Raw genomic sequence first — 21,080 nt, 5'->3', positions numbered from 1 at the left:
ATAGCTTTAATGTATGTTTCATTATAGAGGGTTCAGGTGTATAACTCATAGCTACTCTGATGGCAAAAATATCCTCATACTCTTTTATGCAATTACACAGAAAAAAACCCACCTAACATAGTAGCTCTATCTACTAAAAAATACTCTACTATTTCAAATCTGTGTACACTTAACTGATCTCCAGATTGGTTAAGGAATACAAATTGTAAGAATCCAATTTAACATTATATGACAAAATGCAACAAAAGGCTAAATAGTCAGTACCCCTCTCCCCTTCACGCACTGGCTGGCCATGCACAGACACAGTTAGGGTAGATAGAATATCACTTTGTGATAACTAAAACTGATGAATTTGTGATACACCTATGTAGACATGCTCAGCCAAGATGACAGGTAAAAAAGGGCATATCTGTATATACTGGAAACATTAACTTGTAAAATGGCAGAGATTTATCTAAACTCATTTTTGGACATTCATTACTTCAATTTGTAAAGTTTAAAAAGGTCTTGAATTTCAAGAAAGAAAAAAAAAAAATATGGTCTTGGATTTCAAGATAGAGAATATAAGCTATGAAGCTCCCGAGTCCAGTGCAAAATCATTAATAGGACCTCTGCTTATTTTGTGACCTTTAGAATAGTGGTATATTTTATGTGATAGGGACCTCTGTGAGTCATCAGCAGCGGCCTCCCTGCTCTCGCACACAGCAGAGTGCTCGCTGAGACTTCTGGTGCTTGTTGCTGGCTAATTAGCATATGAATAAAAGTTGGTTCAAAATGACTGAGGGGATTAACATACAAAAGGTATGTGTGGAATTCCTTAATAAAGGCTATGCAAGTATATGTTTAGTTAAAAATGAGTTTTCTCAATGATAGAGCCCCTTTAATATAGTTTACCTATCTATATATTGTGGATAAGTTAACTCAGTAGAAACAGTGGTGTGGACCCAAACCGTCAAAACACGGACACAAAATATGCAGCAAACTGGTTTATTTAGAAAAAAAAACAAAACAGGAACATAAATAAACCTTGACTTAAAGCAAAACGAGCAAAACAAAATACAGCCTTAACTTCAGGCAACAACAAAATAAAAACCTGCTCGTCTGAGCAACTAACTAAACAAAACTTATAAAATAACTAAGTGTGACTTAATTCCAGCCACACAAACAAAACAAGCGCAATATTGTCTCACCGGACTCACGATTACAGGACAGAACCTTACACCTCCTTTCACTCCATGGAAATGCACTGGAATGCAGGAGCTGCAGCCTTTTTCTGGCCCAGTAATGAACTAAGGATCTACACCTAGGATGAGGCATACTCTAGATCTGCCCAGGACTCCAGCACTCTGTCTATGATGTTCTCACACTATCTATCTATCTATCTATCTATCTATCTATCTATCTATCTATCCTAGCCATCATATCTTAGCCATCGTATCTTAGCCATCGTATCTTATCTTAGCCATCCATCTATCGTATCTTAGCTATCCTTCTATCGTATCTTATCTATCCATCTATTGTATCTTAGCTATCCATCTATAGTATATCTTAGCTATCGTATCTTAGCTATCCATCTATCACATCTTAGCTATTCATCTATCGAATCTTAGCTATCCATCTATAGTATATATTAGCCATCATATCTTAGCTATCTAATTCATATGCACAGCCTTATATAATATTCCCATATTTCAAACTACTTCCTTTATATTACGCTATTGCCACTTTCTCCTTACTCATCAATTGCCAAATTATTATTGAACCACTTGTGTTTAATTGTCATTTACTGTTAAATGAAAAGCTAATAGCAGAAAAATTATTTTACCGAACACAATGTGGCCATTAAAGAGAAGGTTATAGTAGAACCTACTGTCATTTTCAGTTGGAAATTCCGTTCCTTATCTAATGCACTAAATGGATAAATGTTGTTTATATTTTCACATTAACTGGACTATAAGCCATTTTATGGAGGATAACAGTTGGGCAGCCCTCTAGAGGGAAGTTTACTGTTATTACGAATGCACCATGGAGCCCATGGGCAATAAACAATCTTTACAATATGTTGCTAAATTATGTTCTTTTGACACTTCAAGTGGGTTTTACCAGGCTACAGATTGGGCTAAGCAAATAACTACTATAGATTAATTGTCATCTGTCAGATTCACACTGTCTTGCAGAATTAATCATTTGCCTGATCTAATTTCAGCAGAAACTTCTTATTTCTAAAACTGTCACAATATAGAAAAACAAAGTAAATTTTAAAAATGCATTTATTCTCCAATATCACTTTGCTTGGCAATAAAAAAAAAAAGTAAAAAAAAAATAAAAAATCCAGCACAGTATGGAATCTAGTTGTATAATTATTGATCGTCTTTTACGATTGCAGAAGTAGCAAAGAACCAGTTGGAAGTTTATATTTTTTACTACATTTTGTTACTGAAAGTAATTTGGTAGCTGTGAATGGTAATGATGAAAGGCGCTTGGATAATGTCAAAAAAATTGATATACCTTGATGATTTTTAGATACAGCACAAACAAAATACAGTAATAAGATTTACTTTGCTAATAAAATGTGCCAATTATCGTCTACATTTTTAAATTAATACATAACTTTAATGTATTAACATTGCTTATAACTAATGTATTAACATTGCTTACAATAGTAATGTTCATCTTACCTATAGAAAACCAACTTTAAATTTACCACCCCTGTCAATAACTACAGCAGGTCACAAATTCCCATGCACAGTTATGCCATACAGAAATATCAACTGGAATCAATATGGAGTTTATGGAATAAACAGGCCCCCACTTAGGCTGGTAGCCTAAAAGACCTCTACCTTAACCAATTCAGTACCGGGCCAATTTGTGGTCCAGGACCAGACACATTTCAGTTTTTTTTTTTTTTTTTTTGTACATGCAGTTTTGAGTGTTGTAACATTTTTCTCATTTGGATTATTGAACTAATTTATGCGTCTTTTTTCGGGGACTCATAGGGCCTTATTTTTATGTTTTTATTTCTGTTTTTTTTTTTTTTTTATATCCAGGAAAATGTAAAAATAGGAGGGAAATAGTGTCTGGTTTTCACTTTTTTTTTTTTATTATTATTTAACAACACAAAGTGCTACTGAAAAACTTTATAAAATAGTTTTTCCTCTCCATTACGGTAATTATTTTGTAAGGTGTTGTCAGGGGTGGGGCTATAGCCTTTAATAACAGCATTTTATAGGCGTAATATTTTATTCTAATAAATTATTTTATTTACATTTTTTAAAAACTTTTTTTTATTAATTTTTTTTATTAATTTTTCAGATTGTGTCCGCATAAGGTCATAAGAGACCTTTGGGGACATCTGATCACTTTTTTTGGCATTAGAGACTGATTTCCCCTGCAACTGGGACTGGACATTTAACCCCAGTTGCAGGAGGAATACAGCCTCTTGAACACTTCTATACAACTTCTAGAGCTGAACTGGATCCTGTACTCCCACAGGATCTATATTGATTACATGTACTTAGATGAATAACTTTACATTGAACTTAATTTACTCCAGCACTCAGCCTGTCTGAATCTGTTTGCAATTGCAGATGAGCAAACTTTTCCCAAATTCAATTTGGTTCATGTTCATTGGTTCAGACTAAAAGTTCAGTTTGGGTCTGCTTTGGTTGTCTCGAAATCAAAAGGTAGAAATTACCTTGAATAGTTGAGAATGACACTCTTGAGGCTCCTAAGGCTCTCTATAAAACCTCACTAGCTCTTTAAAAGGGGTTGTCCAGGAAAAAAAAGGGTTCTTCAAGGAGGCCAGGGAAAGTGAAAAATAAAAAATAAAAAAATACAATTACCTGTCCATTTTTCCTTCAACACTGGCCTAATATCACGGTGTCACTGTCATCATCATTCTGTTGTGATTGAGATGAAGAGTGAGCCATGTTCTCTGGCCTATTGCAGTCTCTAAACATCTATCAACTGCTGATACTACTAGTACTGCTGCTTTTGTATTGGTGGGGAGGATTATTCCATGCTCTGCCACCCTGACTTGTCAGACATTTTTATTCCAGTACATGTAACTCAATCACAGAGGTACAAGTTTAGTGTATATAACTTTGCTGGGGGGGTTTCGTCAAGGAAAGAATTTTTACAGTACCACTTTAGTACAGTGAGAGAGTAGTGTAATTATATACATCATTTCACTAGCCTTTGATGCCAAGGAAAAAAATTACAATAGATTCGAGAACAGTACCGTGTGTCGTGAGTCACAACTACGGTCATATACATGGTACAGAATGAGTTTTTTGATTCAAAAGTAACTGAGATTGGTGCAGTTGCTGCATTACAAACACTGGTACACACAGCTTGTGCTGCTGGTCTAACAGTGGGACAGACAGTTATTACATTCCCTCTACTAATACCCAAGTTGTTTCCCAGAATTACACAGAATTATATATGTATTACTATTTCTCTCAGGCTGAGATGCTCCTGTTTGTCCAAACTCTTACCAAAAAATGACCACTTTCACTTCTAGCTAGGTCTTTATATAATGCCTATGAGTCAGCATTGACCTTAGACCTATAGTCCATCATGCTAAGCCAGGGGTAGGGAACGTACGGCTCTCCAGCTGTTGCAAAACTACAACTCCCAGCATGCATACTGGCTCTGCTGTTCTGGGAACTCCCATGGAAGTGAATGGAGCATGATGGGAGTTGTAGTTTCACAGCAGCTGGAAAGCCAAAGGTTCCCTACCCCTGTGCTAAGCTTTCCCCTATGATGAGGGCTGTGTGCAAGGCATTATGAGAAAGCCTACCTGATCACCAATGTTATGCGACCTTTCTTCTGTGCTTTCCCCTGTGATCCGAGAGAAGGAATTGACAACCGTTTATCTTCTCTATGCCAGCAAACAGTCAATGAAACATGATTTCCAGTATTTATTGCTGACAACAATGTGATACTTTTTAATGCATTGAATGCATTGACCATATTGCTATATGGGGAATATGCAAATCTGTTTTCCAGGATGTAATTAAGAAAACAGTACCTCTGTTCGCTGCCTGTTAGGACAGCAACCTTAACATCGTGCATGACTTTTTCAATAAGTCTAATGACATAATGCGGAGATTATTGCCAAACTAGTATTTCTATTCCAAAATGAACTGATTCCCAGCTGTGAACAACGCCGTTTCGATCTGTTCGATCTCATCAGCACAGCATAGGGATACTAATTTGGCATGGTGAGTGACTATAGACCAGGGTCAGGGGATAACAACACTCCTTAGGGCGTAGGCACCTTTTCAGATGTATTAAGACTTACAAGCAATGCATGTATGATGTTAAGGGTGCTGTCTTAACAGGCAGCATACAGAGGGACTGTTTTCCTAATTACATCCTGGAAAACAAATTTGCATATTCCCCATAATCCCCCAGTGGAGCGAAAATGGCTTGTAAGTCTCCATACACCTGCAAAGGTGCCCATTCCCTAAGTTACTGTTATACTTTGTTATGCTGTCATAAATCCTGCTAATAACCTCCATTGCATATATAGTCCAATAACCATCAATTATCCATTTATTTAGCTATTCATATTTGCCTACATTACATATGAATATCATTATATCTTATTTAAATCTATACAATTATGCAGATAAAAACACATACTTATCTAATTCAATATGGATATAACTAACAAACATGTCCTCTACTTACATGTACGTTTGCAATAGCCATACATCTCACCAATTTTTTTGTTTCTCCCAAAACTCCCACCCCCGACAGGTTCTAACCTTTTGAAAACAGTGTTGTGGAGGATATAGCAGGCGGCAAGTTAGTAAAAGAATCGTAAACCAAGTGGTTTAAATCACATGGTCCTGGTTACTAGCAGTCAGTGACTACTATTAATCACTAGTGCCGGGATTCCCTGTGCTTGGTTACTTATACACTCAGAAAAGCTTGTAAACTCAGTATAATGTCCCCCATGCTACCTATAAAATAATGTCTACTAAAAAATGACGCCTCTTATACTCCAACACTAAGTCCCCAGAGCAAGCAGTAATAACGTATTCATCGCCACTCACTCCTGGTGTCTTTTTCAATGAGCACTTACATTGTGGTAAGAATGAGTTACTTATGGTCTTCATATGACTATGAGTAACCCTTAATGTCCTAAACAATATCCTCAGTGCCCTAGTCACAACACTGGAAAAGGTTACTTGTGGTTATCAGCTTATGAGCATGAGTAACCCTTATACAGTACTAAGCCTACCATATATAATACTTCAAGCTTTGCCCCCATTAGTGCATTAAATGGCCCATGTGCCTCCCTTCAACTGTGCCACTTACTTTCTACTTCACCTCAACTAACCTAGAGTGCAGGGAATCCTTCAGTAGCAAAAAGAGTACCAACAATTGGAAGGGCTACTCACATCATGACCTGACAGTAAGTAACCCTGAAGGCAGGGACTCCGGCAGTAGCAGGACTTGCTGCACTCTAGTACAAAGACGACTTACTAGATTTCATTTCCTGATGAAAATTTCAAAATCAGCCTCCAAAAAAAAATCTCCCAATAGAGTTCTTTTGGGAGGCTTTTTTTGGAGGCTGATTTTGAGGCGGATTCAGCGTAAAAAAAAAAACTCTGTGTGCACTGACCCTTAGGGTCCATTCACACAGAGTTTTTTGGCGAGAAAAAAAAATCTGCTTCAAGAATTAGGAACTGTTTTTTTTCCCTCCAGCACAGTGTATGGACCTTGAAAAAACTGCTAGCGGTTTTTGCCTCCTATTGACTGTGTTGGTTTTTGCAGGCGGAATCCACCTGATGGAAACTTTTTTCCTGCTAGCGGAAAAAAAAAGCTAGCAGAACCCATAGAACCCACGCTGATTCTGACGCAGATTCTGCACTAAATTCAGCGTCAAATTCCAAATTCCGCGCGGAACCCATTGATGTCAATGGGAGTCTTTATTTTTAAGCGCTGATTCTGACACAGATTCCGCGCCAGAATCAGCTCCAAATTCCTCCATGTGAATGGACCCTTACTCCAAAATGATGGCTTCTCACAGTAGGTGAAGTATAGTTGCCTGACTTGAAGCTCTAGCTTCTCTCTCTCTCTCTCTCTCTGAGGGTCCTTTTTAATGGACAGCTCCAAAGATCCAAAACAAACTAATCCTGTATCACTGGGTCTATGTTCCAGAAGAACATAGATACAAACCAAAATCTTGTAGAAAGTCTTCTAAGTATGTAGCAATTTAAATGCATTTTTGATGCAGCTGGCAGTATGGGACACTATGAGCGCCAGGAAGACTACAAACTAACATCTGAAAAAAAATTTGTACTTGGACAATGACTGATATCAGCACTTAGTGACAATATTACACCCAGGAGAATGGCATGAAATGCTAGTCTTAATATATTCGCCCTATTATCTCTTCTGCCCCCAAAGAAAGTGGGGCATAAAAAATATATAAACATAAAAACAACTAGTCATATGCTCCTGTCCCCTCAGCCAGTGTCAATCATTGCAGATAGACCATTTAGAGTCACATCTTGTAGATAAGATCAGTGTCCTGTCCGACTATATTCCAGAAATAATACCAAAATTCACCTGCATATTTCACTAGCCCTGGTTTATAGTTCGTCCTTTGTAATATTTCCTTTTTAAGTTTTGCATTTTTTTTGTATAATTCCACGTGTTGGTGTTATTTATCTTCTATGTATTTATTCAGTTGGTGGAACGTCGAGCACATACATTTACACTGAACTCTGTTCAAGCAAAAATTATTGAAGTTCATTTTCTGACAGGGAAAGAATATGGTTTCCAGCACTTTTAAGCCCAGTGCCTGGTTTCAACCTATGAAAAATGAGCAGGTGTTCTGCAAAAATTCATTCATTTGAGCACATCTGAAATTCATTAGATACTGGTAATTAGAAGTATATAGATATTTGAAAGCCATGAATTATTCATTTATTGTACCTTACTAAATTCGCTGCCAGTTTTATTATTCATCGTATAATATGGCAATAGAATTGTTGCATTAAGCACCTGTCATCTCCTTCAGATTAGCAGAAGAAAATGCAGAGCTGAACATAAAGAATTTGCATTTATTAATCTGACAAATGTGTTGGTTTGGTGGCATTAATGACAATTTATGGTTACCTTGGATGTCACAAATGACATCATCCCTGTCAGAGTTACAGAGTGCAGTCTTGAAGCTATAGGGTGTTTAAGCTGAAGAACTGGAAAAATGTAAAGAAATTCTCAAAATAGAATAAGCATCTGGTGGCTTTACAGAACTAGAATAAAAATGTTCCAATATAATAGAACATGTGCTAACATATTCACATATTCATATTCAATGTCATTAAATTATCAGAAATGAGATTTCTGGAAGGGAAAATGTTCTATTTAGGAAGCTGCATGCCGGGGTGATCCAACAAAGCCAAGCATTAAAAAAAAAGCCAAAACTAAACTACCACAGATCACAAATACATACAGTCAGGGCAATCTCAATGTTGGTTAAGGCCAGGTTCAAATCTGCGTTTGGGTTTCTGTGAGGGGAATTTGCTTGGGGACCCACTGAAGGGAAACCTATTTACATACCGAGAAAAAATGGGATTTTAGGTGAATGGCAGCACAGAGAAGACAACGAAAGGTAGGAGACGAATAGCCTTTCTTAAGGCTATTCCGATGTGTTAGTTAGAAAAAAAAAAGTGATTGAATGATAGGATCCCGTTAAATTCACCCAGGAGATTTGCATAATATGGCAACTCCCAATGGCAATAAACATGCATGATCCATCACCAGATTGCATCTAGTACGATGGCCTCTCCCTGTGCTGAGAAGGTCATACTCATTGGTAACATGATGCAGTAGATCATAGTCCCATTCAATTGCATGGAGCTGAGCGGCAATGCCATGGATAGACTTTTAATATGCAAGTTCTGGAAAATCCTTTTGAGTCCTTTGAGTGAAGGAAGGTTCAGCACAGCAGCATTCTATGGTTGGACAGGGTGTTTCTAATAAATCTCCTCTGCATATACTGCTATAAGTGACCTTTCTCCTCCTCTTTTCCTGATCCTGCTGAAAGAAGAAGAGTAAAACGTATATGGACCATCACAATGACAGTCCACTTTATAGCCCAGTTACAGGTTAAAAGAGCGAAGGGAATGCACCAGCTTATCCAAGTACTAAGTAAAGTTGAAGCTGCTTCTCACATTTCCATGGCTCTCTCAGTTGTGTCTTGTCTGGATCCTGGGTCATCAGGGAGACCATTCTGGTGGCATAGACTTTCTGCTAGGCTAAGCTCCTTTACTGGGTCACTATGGGCAGCATGGGTGAGGTGCCAATATTAGTAGTGGTTTGGCACCAGTATGCCTGCTTCCCTGCCTCTGATTGCCAAAAAGGCTGTCAGTGCCAGGTTCTGGAAACTACACAGAGCCCCCTCTACTAGTGACATCTTCTTAACCTCAACTTTGCCCACCTCACCATTTTGTGTAGTTCTGATGTGGGCCTTTTTTTTTACTGGCTCTTCTCTGAGCAGTGTCCTATTTCCATTGTTGATGAGGTTGTGTCTGACTAGCAATCAAGAGTCCTTACCTCAAATATCACGGCCCCTGCCCCTAATTGTGGGACTCCATCTACAGCCCAAACAGTGGCATTTGTGTAATGAATAATTCTGCTTATTGGGGGGGCAATGTTTGTAGATGCCCCCAAGAATTCCTCCCAGTTTTGTGTTTGATTTGTGTTTGTAGAAAGTTCCTTCAATGGGAGACCACTGAACCATCTGCAGCCCCACCGGAGGTTCAGTGGCAATAAAACACCTGATCTCACGAAGACCATTGTCTCTTCTATGCTTCCATTTACATACAGAGGAGGATAAAATAAGGTGAAAGGGTTGACAAGAGGTAGAAATACATAGATTTCTCCTTTTTATTTTGATATAATAATTCAAGCTTTATTAAAATTTTTCACACATAGCCTTTCATAATACAGATGTGTTATTTAAAAGTGGTGTCTGGAATTTCAAAACTTGGAGAGGAGGCCAGTGGTGGACAAAAAAAAAAAAAAAAACACCCACACAACTCACCTGTCCCCAGTGCTCTAATATCTGCAGCCGCTGTGACGTACAGAAGGTGCCATGCTTTTTCTAGCAGAGGTTCTGCAATTTACGTTAACAGGAAAGGGACCGGTAACATTAGTCACATATGTCTAAAGGTCCAAAGCATGTGCAGGACCAGACAGTGGTGGTGGACACTGAAGCACTGGGGGCAGGAGAGTATGATTTATTGCTTTCTAAGTTTCACTTTCCCTGACCTCCTCCCAATGTTGTAAAATTCCCAAACAATTTCTTTAATTTTTCTCTTTGGTTGCTATATCCTAAAATGTGTGATAAGATAACCAGCTTTCAAAAAACCCCAAAAGACATGATTTTGAGATATGGCGATGTATAGGGTATATTTATCTAAGTATAGCCACCCAGTGGTTATGATGCGAATTGCAACCTGTCAAGGGTTATCCAACTATTTAATGATACTATAAGTATTTTTATTTTGAAAAACACTTGTAGGAGCCCTTAACAACATTTGTAGAACGTTAAGGTTGAACACATCTGTAGTTGGAATAAAATAGCCCTCTGCTGTGACAGCGGAAACAAGTAGAATTTATCTGAATATCTGAATCTGAATCTAGTGCAGTCAACCTTAAGAGATCTATGCACACTGCTCAGTTATCACGGCGTTTCAGATATAAAGAACAAACAAACATATATCATCTACCTTTTCTCTAATGTGCTTTTGACTGGTGGCCATGTGGCTCTGTTTGAGTCCAAGATAAAAGCCTTTAAGCGCTCTCTGAACATATAAAATGTGTGCGGGTTCAAAGCCCAAGTCAAAGCATACAGCCATTAAATGGTTAATCATCGTGAATCCCACAGAGAAGAGAGTTCTATTCAAAATATACAACACAGTACCTGATGTGTTTGTAGTCATCCAAGTATATATCCTATGGCATCTCAGACATATATTCCCTCTTTGGCGCTCACTAGGACATTGTGTCGCTTCTATGTTCCTTCCCAGTTTCTCTCCTTTACATATTTAATATTAGCATTGCATATTATGTTAGTGTTAACACAGCCACAGGAACATGTAGAAGAGAGAGTAGCTCCTGTCATCCCAGCATACATTGGAAGTAAGATTTAAAGGATTGAACAGCCAGTATATTAACCTACAGAACCATTTAATCCTCAAAACTGCTTTGTGCGTGAGCTGATGCCATGAAGCATCAGCCTCTCAGCGGGAAGCATAGTCTACTCAAAAGGAGTTTAAATGATAATATTTCCTCGGAGAGATGCGCCTTATGCTTAACATTGTGTAAACCTTCTGAGGTTCTGTTTCAAATAATTCCAAGTATTTTATGTGGCTGCTGCCAAATACAGAAGTCGAACGTGTCGCTTAATTAGTGCAGTGTTTATTGCCGGATATGAGCGTTCTAGAGCCGTCATATTGCTCTTTGTCTTGTTCTCCAGCAGAAATCAGCAGGAACTGGCTTAAGGAAGATTAGGGTTTTTTTTTTTCACTTTTTATGCATTTTTTGTAACATGTTTATAAAGTTAATTAAATTCTCTAATTATAAATGAGTGTGTTGTGTATTGGATGCCTATTGTAATATTATGTCAAGTATAGAAAATATATTTTAAAAAAATCTGAGTGGAAACAGTAGTGAAGACGATGATGAAGACGAAGAAGATGATGAAGAAGAAGATGAAGATGATGATGAGGAATTAATATCAGAAGTAGCACTAGTATGGACATTATTACTACCACACCGACACAATTTTCCGTTTCGCAATAAAAGCCCATAAATACCAATATTCCAGAAAGTCCCATGGCTACTAATAAATTTTGTGCCATCATGTCATATCCTTCGGCAAGACAAAAGACTGCCACCACTAAGATGGTTAACGTCAGGGACAGTGCATGCACAAGATGATAACCTGGCTGCAATAAGGAAATCAGAGATCGGAGAAGATTTTTTTCATGATTTATATTTGCAAAAAAAAAAAAAAGTTAAACTTTTTAATGTCTATAAATTTTAATATAATTTTGTTAAGGCCATTAATTACAGAAAGGCTTTTTGTTGCAGATTTGGGTCCAGTTTTTTTTAGCCAAAGTCAAGAGTGTCTTGAAAAGAAATTTCATCTATAAAAGGAAACATTTAGATTTTTCCCTTCTGTTAAATGCAGTTCTGATTTTGGCTGAAAAACGCAGCAAAAAAAAAAAAAAAAAAAGCATCTTTGTCGCTACATGGGGCCTTAGCCTTAAAGAGGTTTTCCGGGCAAAAAATGTTTTGTTTTTTTTTTTTGTTTTTTTTTAAATGTGTCTTGGTGCTATTAATGGGTTAATTAATGTACCCATATACTTTTTAGTGTTTTTTAAGTGATTTATGGGAGTCTCTGGGGGTCCCTAGTGTCTCCTGCTGTGTGCTTCCTCCTATGTGCCTTCCTAACCCCTCTCACCCTCTTTCTTCACTCTCCCCCATATCCCCCCTCCCTGTCTAGCTATCCTTCCTATCCTAGCTATCTTATATGTTCTACCCTACCTACTAATCCCAACCCCTGACCCATATTACATACTTACCCTTCTTCCTGTGAGATGACCTCTTCTCCTCCTTGTATTGTGTGCGCTCCTTTTCACCTCTGTTGCACATGCAGTACGTGCACACTACTAGGAGAAAAGCACGTACCCTACCAGTATAGGAGGAAGACCCGTTTTACCAAAAGAAGCCAGTCATACAACCGGAGGGGGAGGGTGACCAGAGGGTGTTTAGACTAGAGTAGGGATTTCAAAATATCCCAGGCAACCCCTTTAAAGTTGCCTCAAATGAGTGTTATATTGATCCTGTCAACTGGATTTTCCGCATGGTCAGGAAGGGTATGAAATCTCCTTTTTAGCTTTTCCACTTTTACGTTATAAATGACCCATTTACTTATAAAAATCACTTCAGAGGTCTGTATGCAAAGTAATTGAGAAGAGTCACATCGGCCTGTTTTCTAAAGAGATGGGTCAAGCTGAAAGACTGTTAAGGGGAATAACTTCAGATGCTGATATTTTGGGTTCTTTAGCACCAAGAAACACGGCTTGGGTTTAATCTTAACATGAGGAATCTAGGTAAAAGGATGTGGGTTTAGTGGTAGGAATCCTGCAGACAGGTTTCTTTTAAATGTAACATTAAAATTTCCATAGATAAAGTCCAGCTATGTAAATCTTTTTTGTTTGTTTGCCAGGTGTAACTCATGCATATAGATCGATAGATAGACAGACAGACAGACAGACAGACAGACAGACAGACAGACAGACAGACAGACAGACAGACAGACAGACAGACAGACAGACAGACAGACAGACAGATAGATAGATAGATAGATAGATAGATAGATAGATAGATAGATAGATAGATAGATATTGCCCTGTTTGAAGACAAAGGCCTGGATTGGAGAATTACAGCCACACATTTCATGACAGTTTTAGAAATATAACCAGTGGCACTCTTCCCTGACTTTAATTGCTAGAACAGCTTAATTATATGGAAAATGAGCTTCCTTAATAGAGCTCATTAAATTATACATTATGGGTTCAAATGTATACATTGCATAAATGCACACACAGTTTTATGTACAAGCAAGCAGTAACAATTGCTTAAAGGGACAGAGTCAAGTTTGACAAAAAAATTAGAAAAAAAATTTGTATTGTTCTTGTTTAGCCATAATACATATCTTATATATAGCCTACTAGTTACAATGTATGTAGCAGAATATTTTAAGGTTTGGGGTTTCTTTACATTATATTAGGATTATCCTCTCAAATTGCCTACTATGGTAGGGAGACATTGCTTTTGCCGGCTACATTGCTGTGTCTAGAGTCTACGGTAACAGACCATGCAAGCTCTAATAAGAATTCTGTGATCTTATTGGTAGGTGGAGATTTGAACCATTCTTTGAACCCGGACTTAGACACATCCTCTGGGAAATCCCACAAAAAGTGTTAAGGAAGCTACACATGACCCTCCACTCCCTTTTTTTAAATGATGTTTGGCGGGCCCAGCACCTGACTGAGAAGGACTATTCATTCTACTCTAACCCAAGATGCTCCTACCAGAGACTAGATTATATATTTGTCCCTTCTTCTTTGCTCGCCAATTGCCTAAAATCATCCATTGGCCAGATATCCATTTCTGATCATGCTCCAGTCTCCTGTACCCTACTTATAACATCCCTACCATCACCTAAGTGGAAGTGGCGCTTGAACGAGCAAATTCTGGACTCGGCATAAGTGAGAGAATCTATTGGTAAACATATCACGGAATTTTTCTCTATCAACACTACTCCAGATGTCAAGACCTCAACAGTTTGGGAGACACATAAGCACTATATTAGAACTTTTCTCATCGCCCTTGCCTCAAGACTTAGAAAACAACAACAGAAAAGAATAGACTCTATTCTAGCGAACATCTCTAGACTTGAATCTCTGCACAAAAAATCTCAAATTCTACATCATAAATCCAACTAGCAGAACTGCAGACGGAATTGAAAGATATCTTACATGCAAAGTCTGCAAAACATTTTTTGAACTTTAAACAAAAAGTATACGCTCATGGTGACAAGGGGGATGCATGATGTCCATGCTCATTAAAAAGGCAAAGGCACACACTTTTATTTCCTCAATAAAAGACCGTGATAATAAAATTTGTTCCATCACCAAAGATACTGCTAAGGCCTTCCACTCTTTTTACAACTCACTCTACAATCTAAAGCAGCATGCACCCTCCTTTTCCTCTAAAGACCTATCTGCAAGGATCAATGACTTTTTGGACTCTATCTCCTTAAAAAAGTTAACTGCATCCCAATCCTCTTCTCTACTTGCTTCCATAACAGAAACAGAACTGAAAGCTATTGTCCTGAGCTTCCCTCCAAACAAAAGCCCAGGCCTGGATGGGTACTCTTTGCTGTATTATAAGACTTTTTGCATCTATTTCTTCCCCAGTTGAAGCAGACCTTCAATGCCATCCTAGAAGGTGACCCTTGGCCTCTCCAATCCCTGGAGGCCCATGTGACTCTTATAAACAAAGATGGAAAGGAGCCACAAGCCTGTGGGAACTATAGGCCAATATCACTCCTAAACATGGACCTAAAATTTTGGACGAAGCTCCTGACACAACGCATTCAATCTCTTCTGATGTATCTTCTGAAAGATGATCAAGTTGTCTTTGTCAAGTCCAGAGATAGACGCATGAATACCATCAGACTATTGCATGCCATTAGATTCGCTGAAACCTCTAACACTCCATTAGCCCTTCTCAGCTTAGACGCTGAGAAGGCTTTCGATAGAGTCAATTGGCAGTACATCGCAGCAGTGCTTATGAGGTTTGGGTTTCCTCCACAATTTATCTCGGCAATTTTCTCCATGTACACCATCAGCAAAATGAAAAATCAATGGGACTTTCTCCTTGTCATTCCCAATTTCCAACGGCACGAGACAAGGATGCCCCCTATCACCAGCATTATTTGTCTTGTCTTTAGAATCCTTCTTGCAGAAAGTAAGAGATCACCCGGATATAAGAGGCTTGAAGTGTGGTACAGAAACACTGACTTCTTTAGCATTTGCTGATGATGTGCTTTTTATGTCCATCAATTCAGAAACCAGTTTTTCTAAAATTTTAGAAATTTTTGAGGAATATGGCTCCATTTCCCACTACAAAGTCAATTTAGACAAATGTGTGATCCTAAATATATCTGTGACTGACCCTGCATCTATAGCTATAATGAAAACTTTACAGTTCAAGTGGGCACCCTCTAGCATTAAATATCTAGGAGTTAAGATCCCTAAACATATCAAAGATATTTATACACTAAATTTTGAGGATTTGCTTTTGGAAATTGAGAGACTGTTATGCCAATATGATATTCCATTCATCTCATGGTTTGGCAGGCGAAACCTGGTCCAGACATACGTCCTCCCAAAGATTCTAAATTTTTTAAGAATACTACCAATCAAGCTAAACTTCAGATTATTTTCTTCCATTAATAACATGTTTTCAAAATTTCTATGGAAAGGTAAAATACCTCGCTTAGCAAATCGCCTTACTTCAATGGCATAAATTAGATGGTGGTATGAATCTGCCAAATGTAAAACACTATTATGATGCAATTCAACTTCAGCTTTGGGCAGAGCTCTCAACACTCGTATCTACCTCCCCGATTAAGAAAATGCTATTTGCACTATATGGCCCAAACATACTCAGAGTTCTTTGGCTGGCTACATCCCCTCAAACTGCACCAGATCTTCACTGCCTGAGAGACAGCATCCCTATAGGTGGAGCAGTGGATTCATGGAAGAAATACAATGCAACTCTAGCACCTGCTCCTTCTTTTTGCTTACCCCTGGGTCTCATGCCACAGGTCACCCCAGGCTTCAAAAGACCACTTGAAGACTTCTGATGACTCCTTCTCCAGACCATTTTGGATGTATTGATCTCTGAGGGGATTCTACAAAGAGCAGATTTTTTGTTGACACAATTGGGTACTGAGGCCCAGACATCCAAAGGCTTTTTTTTTATATATATATTTTTTGTTAATGTAGATGGTGAGCCCCATATAGAGCTCACAATGTACATTTTTCCCTATCAGTATGTCTTTGGAGTATGAGAGGAAATCCATGAAATCATGGGGAGAACATACAAACTCCTTGCAAATGTTGTTCCTGGCGGGATTCAAACTCAGGACTCTGGCACTGCAAGGCTGCAGTGCTAACCACTGAATCCAAAGGCTTCTTGCATATGGCTCATTTTGAGGCATGTAGAGATAAATTTCAGACATCCGTTAAATGGCAGAGATCCCACACTGAGTTCGAGAAAGAAATTCTGAAGCCCACTCCTTCTTCCACCTGTATCTCGTATTTCCTTCACAGATTTATTGCTCCATCTGACCTTCCTAAACCAAAATTCGTCACCAAATGGGAGAAGGACTTAGGCCTACAGCTAAGCCCAAGAGATTTGGAGATAGCACTTGAGAGATCTCATGGACTTTCCACCTGTGTCTGGCTACAGGAGATGGATTTTAAGTTTTTTTTCCAGATGGTATCACACGCCTAAATGGCTCTTTGCCCGTGGACTTATTGATTCCCCCAGATGCTGGAGATGTCTTGTGGACAAAGGTACACTACTTCACTTGTGGTGATCATGCCCAAACATTACCCCCTATTGGACTGCTATTGAAGACCAGATCAAAAAAAATTAGGCTTACCCAGATTTAAGATCACTCCATACCTGCTGATAATTTTTCTCCCAATAACTGAGACCACGGCAATGATGCAGAGGCTGATCTACCATCTTCTTTTGGTCACTAAGGCGCTAATTCCTCTCTATTGGAAACAGACTACCCCACCATCTGTAGACAGATGGATTGCAAAAACAAATCAAATAGCCAGATTTGAGGAGATGCTGGCATGGGTCAGGAGACCTTGCCCAAAGTACCTTGAAGTATGGATAACTTGGCTGAAAAATAGACCCGTATCGAATGCCATCCTAACACCAGACGAAAATGATACCCGATTCTGCTAGATCCAGAAGGTCAGAAGTGACCTTCCCTGGAGAACTCTAAACTTATAAACTTCTCCTTCTCTACTTCCTTGCTGTTTCTCTCCTCTCCCCCGCCCCTCTTTTTCTGTCCCTCCCTTCTTTTTCTTCTTCCTCCTTATCCCCACATATATTCCTCCCCCATTTTTTTTGATAGCATATATAATTGCTTTAATTACTTGCTAATTGTTTTATGTTGAAAAGAGGAAGACTTTGTAATAAAAGTTTTTAGTGACCTATTGAACCTCTCTATGACTAGAAGGGTGCGCACACTCCCCTCAAAATGTTCAACAAGATTGTAAATGTTGCATTCACATGTACTTTATTTTATAGGTCAATAAACATTGAATTAAAAAAAAAAAAAAAAAAAGAATTCTGGGAAAGAAATACTGAAAGTTCTCCTTGATGAATAAACTAAAACTTGCTCTAGTGCCACCCTTTGGGAGATAGATTCCTATAGATCAGTGCATGTTTTGCCCAATTTCCTATGGAGATTTTTTTTTTTTGTTTGTTTAGTAAGGCCTCATGTACATGACTAAGTAAGCAGCCCAAGACTTTACCAAGGGGGTTCAGAAGCTACGTTCTGTTCCAACATTTATAGAGCATGTCCTATCCTGCGCTATGAAAATAGATCAGAATGGAACGGAACCCCCCATTGAAAGTAATAGAGGATGGAAAGCACTCAGATTACACTTAAATGTCCTCCGAGTATACTCTGTTAAAGAATAATTGGACCCCCTTGGCCTGCATACTTGATCGTGTACAAGAGGTCTAATTATTAATCAAATGGAAAAATTCAATCCCTTACAAGGATTGATGACTGTTTAACTTCATCATTTATTCATCCTGGTTAAAAACAGGACATCAGTGAAAGTACATCACGCCTATGCGTTTCAAGATACTCTGGCATGTTACTCATGGCATGAATAAAAGATGGAAGTTTTAACAGTCATCGATCCTTGTGCCGGAATGGATTTTTTCATTGGAATATTTATACCCTGCTATCCGAGGGGGTTTCTTCAAGCAAAGAACCATTAAACGTAGGACTGCTTTGCCGATACCTACAAACCAACACTTTCATGTGGATGAGCTGTGCTTATTACTGCTTATGGAGTTTATACCTAGTTATTAATACATAATTTCTTACACCCTGCATTATATTTCCATAGCTCTTTTGCAAAGACTGTATCTTCCATTGCAATGAAGGGAAAAGCTAATAATTGCCAGCTATTACAGAGCATAGGACTGTCATGTGGACGGTTTGCATCGGGCACTACACATTGAAATCAATGGGAGGCTTTTAGCCTTCACACGGAGTAACGCTCCTCACATTTTGCCATAAATTACACGTATAAAAATACACGTGTAAAATGTGGTAAGTCATTGAGTTCAATGGCTTTTTTTTTTCATATAACGTGCGTAATTTTGCGGGCGCAAAATTATGCGTGTTATACGCCCGGAAGCCGACACATTGAAATGAATGGGATCTGTTTTGAGGGCTCACATTCTGACACGTGTATATGTGTCAGAATGCGCGCGCGTTAACTCTTTCTGAACTAAGCCTTATAATCATATTTGCTTGGTGTAAATGTTTTAGAACTTTTTTCTAAACATAGAGTTTCATCAAATATCTTATTCTTTTACTGTCCGCTGCTCAGATGTTATGCATTGATATATATAGAATACATGGCTGAGCAAGTTGATTCCTGAATCCTGAAGATACAGATATTATATTATTAAAAATATCATTGTATAATATAATGCCAGAGACAGATAGCACAATGATATAAGTGATAATAGATGATGGAGAAAATGCAGTTTCTGACTCCTCCACCTCCTTGTACAGCATTCTCTTCACATGTCATGTCAATACTCAAGACATTTTTTTCATTTCCTTTCTTAGATTCCTTGAATATGAAACAATCTATGTAATGAAAATAGGGATTGAGAATTTTGAGGTCAATGGTGGTTTCAGCTGTCTTGACTTTACATATTATAATGCAAATTCTCTTCTTGTAAAATATGGTGATAAAAAACATAAGGAGTAGAGATGAGCAAACACCGCTCGATCGAATACAGCTTCGATCGAATATCAGGCTGTTCGGGATATTCGATTCTAATTGAATACAAGGTCTCAAACGCAGTAAAAATTCATAACCCCTCCCACCTTCCCTGGCGCATTTTTTGCACCAATAATGGTGCAGGAGAGGTGGGAAAGTAACTTCAACAACGGAGGCAGTGAAAAAAAAAAAAAAAATCGGAAAAAGTAATTGGCTGGCTAATTCAGGTGACCTCCAATTTAGACGAATGGTGGATTTAACATTCAACTAATTTGGGACTGTGAACTATGTGACTGTGAGACAGGGATAGATGTACAGGCAAGGTTAGCTAGGGATTACCCTTATTTAGGGGGGAATGTTACTCACCCAGCTCTTTGGGGCTCCATCTCGTCGGGATCCCTATCAGATTGCGATATGCGCGAGCTGACTTTTTCCCATAGGAATGCATTGACCAGCGTTGATTGGCCGAATGCCATACAGAAGTACGGCATTCGGCCAATCAACGCTGGTCAGTGCATTCCTATGCCGAGATGAAGCAGAGCTGAACCTGCTACACACTCAGCTCTACCGATGCTACATTGGACACTGCTACATGGGCCAGTACTTAGGGTTGAGCCGATCTTGATATTTCAGGATTGTTTTTAAAATCCAATTTCCGATCATTCGGAAATTGGATTTTAAAAACGATCCTATTCACTGCACAGCATGTAGTCCAAATATTGTTGGACCCCACGCTGTGTAGTGATTAACCCCCCCACCATTGTCCACTTACCTACATAGCTGCAGCTCCCAGCTCCTCTTCTTGGTCCGGTCCTCTGTTCACATGTCTTCAGAGCGCCCTGCCCCCGCCTCCCAAGACTAGTATTATGGAGAAGGCGGGGCTTAGGAGAGTGTGGGCAAGTACTGGAAGGGGAGACATGAGTGATGCATTCATATCTCCCCGCCCACACTCTCCAGCCGCACTAAGCGGAGACGTCTCCCTGCCCAGTACCCACCCACACTCTCTTAAGCACCGCCTTCTCTATAATACTAGTCGGGGGAGAGGGGGGCAGGGTGCTCTGAAGACCAGACAGAGGACCGGACCGGACCAAGAAGAGGAGCTGGGAGATGCAGGTAAGTGGACAACGGTGGGGGGTTTGGGGTAAATCCGATACTGCACACTCAGCTCAACTACTCCAGAGTTGAGCTGAGTGCACGGCCCGCTATCTTAGGCGGACGATCAAAAGATGAACACCCCCCCCCCCCCCCCTGACTCAATACGGGGGGGGGGGAGCGTCTTTTGATCATCCGCTTCAGGCAGCAGAGAGGCTAGGTTCACCACTGGCAGCAACCCATAGCAGAAATGCCTAGGATTTCAGTATTATTAACTAGTAGGGTAGAGTTGAAAGATTAGTGTATGGAAAGAGAACA

This window comes from Leptodactylus fuscus, chromosome 7 (assembly GCF_031893055.1).
Source record: "Leptodactylus fuscus isolate aLepFus1 chromosome 7, aLepFus1.hap2, whole genome shotgun sequence".
NCBI lineage: Eukaryota > Metazoa > Chordata > Amphibia > Anura > Leptodactylidae > Leptodactylus > Leptodactylus fuscus.
This window is presented reverse-complemented; position numbering follows the sequence as displayed.